General features: G+C 37.8%; 1 pseudogene; it reads right to left on the reverse strand.

Annotated features, from left to right (window-relative positions):
* The window catches only part of LOC103206457, a 59,870-nt pseudogene that overhangs the window by 44,638 nt on the left and 7,168 nt on the right, over positions 1-8,064 (reverse strand).

An 8,064-nucleotide genomic window follows, 5' to 3' on the forward strand; every position in this document is an offset into this window, starting at 1 on the left:
GCAATAAATGTGCACATCAAAAAAAGAAAAGAAAGAAAGACCCAAAATCAACCCCTTAACACAATATCTGCAAAAATCAGAAAAAAGAGCAGCAAAAAAAGAAGAAAGCCTACATTCACCAGGAGAAAAGAAATAATAAAGATTCTAGCAGAAATAAATGAAACAGAAAATAGAAAGTGAAAAGATCAACAAGACTAGAAGTTGTTTTTTTGAAAAGATTAATAAAATTGTCAAACCACTGGCAAATTTAACAAAGGAAAAGAGGGAGAGTATACAAATAACACAAATAAGAAATGAATGAGAAGGGCACAGGGAGGGGTTTGTCACAGTAGAGGACAGGGGAGGAGAGTTTTTTATGGTTGGAGACCATAATTGGGCCATGAAATCACATGTGCATCAATGGTTGAATGTAAAACAAGTTTGTTATGTAAATTTGCACACAAAGCACAATAAAAGTTGAAAAAGAAAAAAAAAAAATCTTACCATTTTTCTGAAAGACATGCTCTTGCATAGGAGACATGGGGCGGTTCAGGAAATTTCGGTTCCGGTGGACAAGGACTTCTTTGATTAAGGGCAGTCCAGATACAATAACAACACGCACATACCCCATCTGTACGCTAAACAGGTCCCCATATTTCTTCACAAGCTAAAAAATAGACACATAGAATATGCAAGTGTGTATATCCAGGAATGAAGGCTGTGGGTGTGTCGTTGTAAGGGCTTGCACTTAGGGTAGTTGTGTGTGTGTGTGTGTGTGTGTGTGAAGCTCAGGGATTCAGACAGAGAAGAAATACTAGTTCTGCACTATGTCACAGATTTTCTGTTGCTATGCAGCAAACCCTTTTACTTCTATGTGCCTTAAATTCACACTCAGGAAAACATGTATTTCAAAGATTGATTACTATAACGACTTCGACTTTCAAAATTTGGTCTTGTGGTCTGATGACAGTGTTTGTTCTGTTCCTTTTCTCCTTTTAATGTCAACTGGACTCCAATCAATAACAGGATTGGGAAGTTCTTTCTGAAACTTGAATTGAGTGAGTACCCACTATGTGTCTCCACAATGAGGCACTGAGGGTATAACTGAGGATAAATAAACAAAGTCCTAGAGTACAGTGAAAGGAGAGAAGTAACTCAGCACATGGGATCCATAAAAGAAGGCTGTGTTATTCTAAATATGACGTAAAAGCAAAAATATCAAACCTACTGCCAGCGAGTCGATTACAACTCCTAATGACCCTTTATGGCAGAGAGTAGAACTGCCCCATATGGTTTCCAAGGCTATAAATCTTTACAAAAGCAGATTGCCACATCTTTCTCCTGTGGAGCAGTGGGTAGGTTTGAACCAACAACCTCTTTGGTTAGCAGCTGAATTCTTTACCTATTATGCCACCAGAACTCCTTAAACCTGGTGTAGCAAGCATAAATTCTTAGTAAAATCAGAGTATCTGTTGAACCAGAAGACAAGGTTCCATTCTCCGATATGTACTACATAATGGAAAGTTAAGGGTGGTCTTGAAACTGAGTCTTAAAGGCTGGGACCAGGTACAGAGAAAAGCACCCTAGGGAGTTATATGTGACTCTGGACTCTGTGGCTCTCCATTTGTGGGTTGTTGGGCAAGTTGCTTTCCTTTTTTTGAGCCTCAGTCCTCCAACTATAAAGGTAGTCCATCACTGTCCACCATGTGAAAGTACCTGTCACGTTTTGTCTCATTTAATGTCACACATAACCACCTTATGGTAGTACTGATTTCTCTCATCTTTCAGAAAAAGAATAAGGAAGCAGCTTAGCAAAGGTGACAAAGCTAATGAGTGGTGTAGTACACTAACCAGGCACTATTGAGATGGCTCCAGAACCTTATAGTTTAGTGAGTGAAAGAACGAGAGAGAACATGAGAGTGAATGGAAGAGTGTTTAGGTGTGTTTGTAAGTGTGCACAAGTGTGCAGTTATGTGCACATGTGAGTTGGGTGGCAGTGAATGGTCATTAATCAAAAGACCAGAAAAACCAAATGCACTGCCATCAAGTTGTTTCTGACTCATAGCAACCACCAATGAGTTTCTGAGGCTATCAATCTTTACGGAAGTAGATCTCCAAGTCTTCCTTCCATGGAGTAGCTGGGGGGATTGAACTGCTGGTGTTCCAGTTAGCAGTCAAGTCTCTTATCCACTATACCACCAGAGAATTAATCAAAGTCTTTCTAAATCTGTCTAAGCAAGAGATGACTCTATACAAGTAAAAATTGCTTCTGCTTCTCATCTGCCTGCATATGTCCAGATCCAGGTAACAGTATCAAACAGAAGGGCTTCATTTCCTCCAGGTGGCTTGGGTCCTTCCTCCCCAGTCCTCACACATTTACACTTCACCATGTCCTCCTCACCACCCTGGACTATAACATCTCCATCAGAGCAAATACAATGAATTCTGTCTCATACCACTATCCCACCCCCACATAAAAGATCAAGCCAGGATCCAATCCTTCCATTGTTCCTTTGGCCCAGCTTCCTCTGTCAATCTCTGTTCATCCCCAGCACAGTGTGCCTTCTCTTGCTAGAAGTGACAGTGCTTAGATTCAATCTCAAGATAGTCTGTCTTCAAAACATATGCCTTTGCTCCTAAAAAAAGGGCAGTAATATATAAGATATAAAGCAAGCAGATTTTCCAGTTCTTGCTAGATGCCTGTTTGAACTTCTTAGACTTTGGAAAAAGGATTTCTTTACCAATTTAGAACACTCAATAAAGGTCTTTTTAGAAGAGGTAAAACTTCAGGTTAAGTAAAATGGTTCCTAACTGACAATGTGATACAAGCTAGATCTCAGCTTGTGCTTTGGAGAGATGTCACATTCAATCTGTGTTTACTGAAGCAAACTTCCCCAGAGTTCCATCTGCAGTAGTTCTCTGTCCATGGTTATCTTTAGTCAAACAGAACTTACTCAGTAACTTTTATGACATGATCGACTGTGTAACCATGGACGGGCCAAATGACTTCCTGGAGTCCTGGTTTCACAATAATATGATGATGATGGCTGACAATTCTTATATGCAAACAATGTGCCAGTCATTTGTCAACTTAAATGACCCTGAGGGCATCTGAGAAGAGTTCCTAAACAAGAACACACTATCATGGTACATCTTTAAACAATTTATTAAACAAAGAAAAATAATAATACAGTAAGGGAACAAAAGATGTTAAAAATAAGATAGTTCAAAAGGCTAAAACTGGCTTAGAAACAAATGAGACTGGAAGAAGAAAGAGAAAATAATTAATTATGAGCTACAAAAGACCAAAAGTAACAAAACATAAACATTAAAGATAGAAATTTTATAGTAGGAATAAAAATTTTGAAATGGATTAGTATTTAAAAAATAAGGTGAAGGAAAATAAATATTTAGAATAAAGAAAAATTAGAATGGACGGTTTGTAAGACAAAGATCTAGTCATGAGATATAAAGTTGAGAGAGGTTCCATTTAATCTGAATTTTTAAACTTAAGAGCCAACAGAAGAATCAAACGATGAGAAGAAAAGGAAAAAAGGAAAAAGGTATAACAATCCATAATCCGACCAGCAGTGAGTGCAAGAGTCTGTTCCCCTGAACTTTCACCAGAGCTGGGTTTGTGTGTGTGTGTGTGTGTGTGTGTGTGTGGCACAAGTGTCATTCTGAGAGGCAAAAAAATGCATGTCATTTTGATATTTTACTGAGATTTAACACCTTTTCCCAATCTGTGTGCTGTAATTTTTAATCACCAGCTTATGTGTTACAAACACTCTTGTGTTGAGCTGTTCAAACTTTTTAAAATTTATATATAGAATCTCTAATAAAATGCCATATAATCAGTATAATTTTATTTTCACTACATGAAAATATGGAACGACATATACCAAAACCCTAGCAGAGGTGTTACTGACTGTGTGTGTATATGTGTGTGCGGTGCTGGGGATAGAGGGGCTGGGCATGATGAAGGTTAAGGTTCTCTCGGTCTTTTATGAAACTGTATACTAAATGTTGCTGCAATGAATTTATACTGCTTTTATAGTTTTAAAAGGTATTTCTATCCAGTAAAGGTGAAAAAAAAAATAAAAGAAGAAAGAAATCTAAGGAATGATGTGTGAAGTTTTATAACAGTGCTTCTTAACATTTTTGGAATCATAGAAACCTTTGAACATCTAATATAAATTGTGGATCAACTCCAGTAATAACCAGTACATATGAATATAGTTGTGCATGAAGTTTCAGGGGTTCCTCAGTCCCCTGAGGTGTACAGATGTCCCTTAAGAATTCTGGTATCACAGGAAGTTCAGGGGCTATGCTGCATTTCTGAGAACAATCTGTGAGAATAAAATTCAAGCACAAGCCATTGCTTTCATGAGATGCTTAAGAAACACTTTCCTTTTCACTTTGCTGATATTAAAAAGGAAAAAAAGAAAAAGAAAAACCCAATGTCTTCTAGTTGATTCTGATTCATAGAGTTGGGTTCCCAAGGCTCTAATTCTTTATGGAAGTAGACTATCATACCTTTCTCCCATGAAGCAGCTTGTGGTTTGAACTCCCAACCTTCTGGTTATCAACCAAATGCCTTACCCACTAGTCCACCACAGCTCCTTTTGCTATGCTATACATGGAGACAATTCAAAGATCAACATGATATGGCGGTGTTCTAAAATGTCAAAATCTCATGGGAGAGGCAGATTATGCAGAAAACTGCAACACATAACAGAAGATGACATATGCAATAATGCAGGTAGAAATGGACATGAAGTTACTGCCAAAAGAGATGAATTTCCACCCCAGGTAGGAAAATTTCTTAAATGAAAGTCAGGATGCCTTCAAAAGGACATGTAAAGTGAAGGCAAAGCCATTTTGGTCTCAGAGAACAGAATATCCAAATGCAAAGGCAGAACAATGTCAATGTTCAGAGACAAAAGAATTAATATTAGTTAATGAGCCCCAATGATGTGGCAGGTCAAGAAAAAGTGCTGGGAGTGCAACAAGCCATTAACTTTAAGAAGCTTACAATCAATGGAGAATACAGGTCCTTTATCTTATTACGAGTTATTAGTACCATTCTGTATAAAATATTTGTCAGGAGAAAATTAAGAAGTAGATAAGGGAGATCTACATAAATGGAAGAACATACTATGATCATGGATAGGAAGATTGAACATTGTGAAAATGTCAATACTACTCAAAACAATCTATACATTCAATGCAATCCTGATCCAGATTCCAACACTCTTTAAAGACATGGAATAATCAATCACTAATTTTATTTGGAAATTAAAGAGAATTTGGATAAGCAAAGCACTACTGAGGAAGAACAAAGTAGGAAGTCTCACACATCCAGCTCTCAAATCCTACTATACAACCACAGAAGTCAAAACAGGCTGGTATGATGACAACAGACATATAGACCAGTGGAACATAAGTAAAAATCCAGAAATAAATCCATGCACTTATCAGCAGTTGATCTTTGACAAAGGGCCAAAATCCACTAAATGGGGAAGAGATAGACTCCTTAACAAATGGTGCTGGCAAACTGGTTATCCATTTGCAGAAAAATGAAACGAGACCCATACCTCACACCATAGAGCAAAACTAACACCAGATGGATCAAAGACTGAAATGTGAAACTTAAAACCATAAAGTTCACCAAAGAAAAAATAGAGGCAAACATAGGGGGTCCTAATTTATGACATAAATGCACTATCAAGCATAACCCAAAATGCACAAACAGCAGAGGATAAACTACATGATTGGGACCTTCTAAAAATTAAATTTCTATGTGCATCAAAAGACTTTGCCAGAAGAATAACAAGAGAACCTATAGAATGGGAAAAATATTCTGCAATCACTTACCAGACAACGGACTTATCTCGAAAATTTATAGAAAACTTTAACACCTCAACATCAAAAAGACAAACAATCCAATTAAAAAATGACCAGAAGACATGAAAAGACACTTTACAAAAGAAGATATTCAGGCAGGTAACAAAAACATGAAGAAGAAATGTTCATGATCATTAGCCATTAGAGAGATGTAAATCAAAACAACAGTGAGATACAATTTCACTCCAGCATTGAAAGCAAAAAGTTCAACGAGACAGAAAATAACAAATGCTGGCAGGGATGTGGAGAGATTGGGACTCTCATACACTGTTGGTGGGACTGTCAAATGATACAACCACTGTGGAAATCAGTATAGTAATTCCTAAAAGAGTTGGAAATAGAAATACCATCTGATCCAGGAATCTAATTTCTAGGTATATATCCTAAAGAAGTGAGAGCCACGACATGAATAGATATATGCACACTCATGTTCTTCACATTACTAAGCATAACAGCAAAGAGACAATAACAACCTAAGTGCCCATCAACAGAGGAATGAATAACCAAACTATGGTACATACACACAGTGGAATACTATGCAGCACTAAAGAATAGTGTAGAATCTGCAAAACACCAAATAACATGGATGAACTTGGAAAATATTATGCTGAATGAAATAAGTCCATCACAAAAGGACAAATATTTTATTAGTCCACAAATATAAAACATCAAGGAAAGGTTTATAAATGGAAGGAAATTTCTTTGTTGGTTACCAGGGATGGGAGGGGAGGGGAGGGAAATTTCCTAGATAGGCTGGGAAAAAAAATTACATGTATATATCTCAAGTATTATCAGTGGTTACCAGGGGTAGGGGGGAGGGGGAAAGGGGTTGTTGTTGCTGTTGTTAGGTGCTGTAGCGTCAGCTCCAACTCATAGCAACCGTATGTACAACAGAACGAAACACTACCTGGTCATGTGCTAGCCTCACAATCCTTGCTATACCTGAGCCCATTGTTGCAGCCACTGTGTCAATCCATCTTGTTGAGAGCCTTACCCTTTTTTGTTGACCCTCCACTTTACCAAGCATGATATCCTTCTCCAGGGCATAGTCCCTTCTGGCAACTTGACCAAAGTAGGTGAGATGAAGCCTGGCCATTCTCACATCCAAGGAGCAGTCTGGCTGCACTTCTTCCAGGGCAGATTTGTTAGTTCTTTTGGCAGTCCATGGTATTTTCAGCATTCTTCACCAACACCACAACTCAAAAGCATCAACTCTTCTTTCATCTTCCTTATTCATTGTCCAGCTCTCACATGCACATGAGGCAATTGAAAATACCATGGCTTGGGTTAGGCAAACCTTAGTCTTCAAGGAAACATTTTTGCTCTTCAGCACTTGAAAGAGGTTTTTTTTTTGCAGGGGGGGCATTGAGTTTTTGCTAATTGTGGAAGTTCTATTATAGTAGCACTAAATAATCAAGACAGTGTCTGATGTGGTTTCACTTTATGTAGAAGTAACGTTTAAGACAATTGTATCATAAAGAAGAGACTGTAAGGGGACCTAAATGAGGGGAACACACCAATATTCCATCTTAAGTGGTAAAATATTGACACTAGCAAAGCCCAATGAGCTACATATGTATATGGTAATTTCTTGAGCAACTACTAAAATAATACAAAGAGATATACTCAAAAATACTGAAAGTAAATCAAAATGGAATTCTTAAGAAAAAAAGATATAAGTAACCCACAAGAAGGCAGGAAAGGAATCAGAGAGGAAAATAAAAAAAATAAAAGAATAATAGAATGGAAGCTTTTAATCGTACCATATTAACATTATGTTAAATATAAATGTTCTTAATACACCAACTCCACCTTATTTCTGTCAGTGCATCATACTCCGGTGGCTTGAGTGTTGCTGTGAGGCTGAGGCTGTGGCCACTGGTATTTCAAATACCAGCAGGGTCACTCATGGTGGCCAGGGTTCAGTGGGGCTTCCAGACTAATACAGACTTGGAAGAAGGAAGGGAACATCCACTTTTCAAAGAAATGGCCAGTGAAAAGCTTATGAATCACAATGTAACACTGTCTGATATAGTGCTGGAAGATGAGCCCCTCAGTAGGAAGGCACTCAAAATATGACTGGGGAAGAGCTGACTCCTTAAAGTAGAGTTGAACTTAATGACATGGATGGAGTAAAGCTTTTGGGACATTCATGGGCTGATGGCGCATGACTCAAAA

This window comes from Orycteropus afer, unplaced genomic scaffold (genome assembly GCF_000298275.1).
Source record: "Orycteropus afer afer isolate SDZICR_OR568_19922 unplaced genomic scaffold, OryAfe1.0 scaffold00318, whole genome shotgun sequence".
Classification (NCBI taxonomy): Eukaryota; Metazoa; Chordata; class Mammalia; order Tubulidentata; family Orycteropodidae; genus Orycteropus; species Orycteropus afer.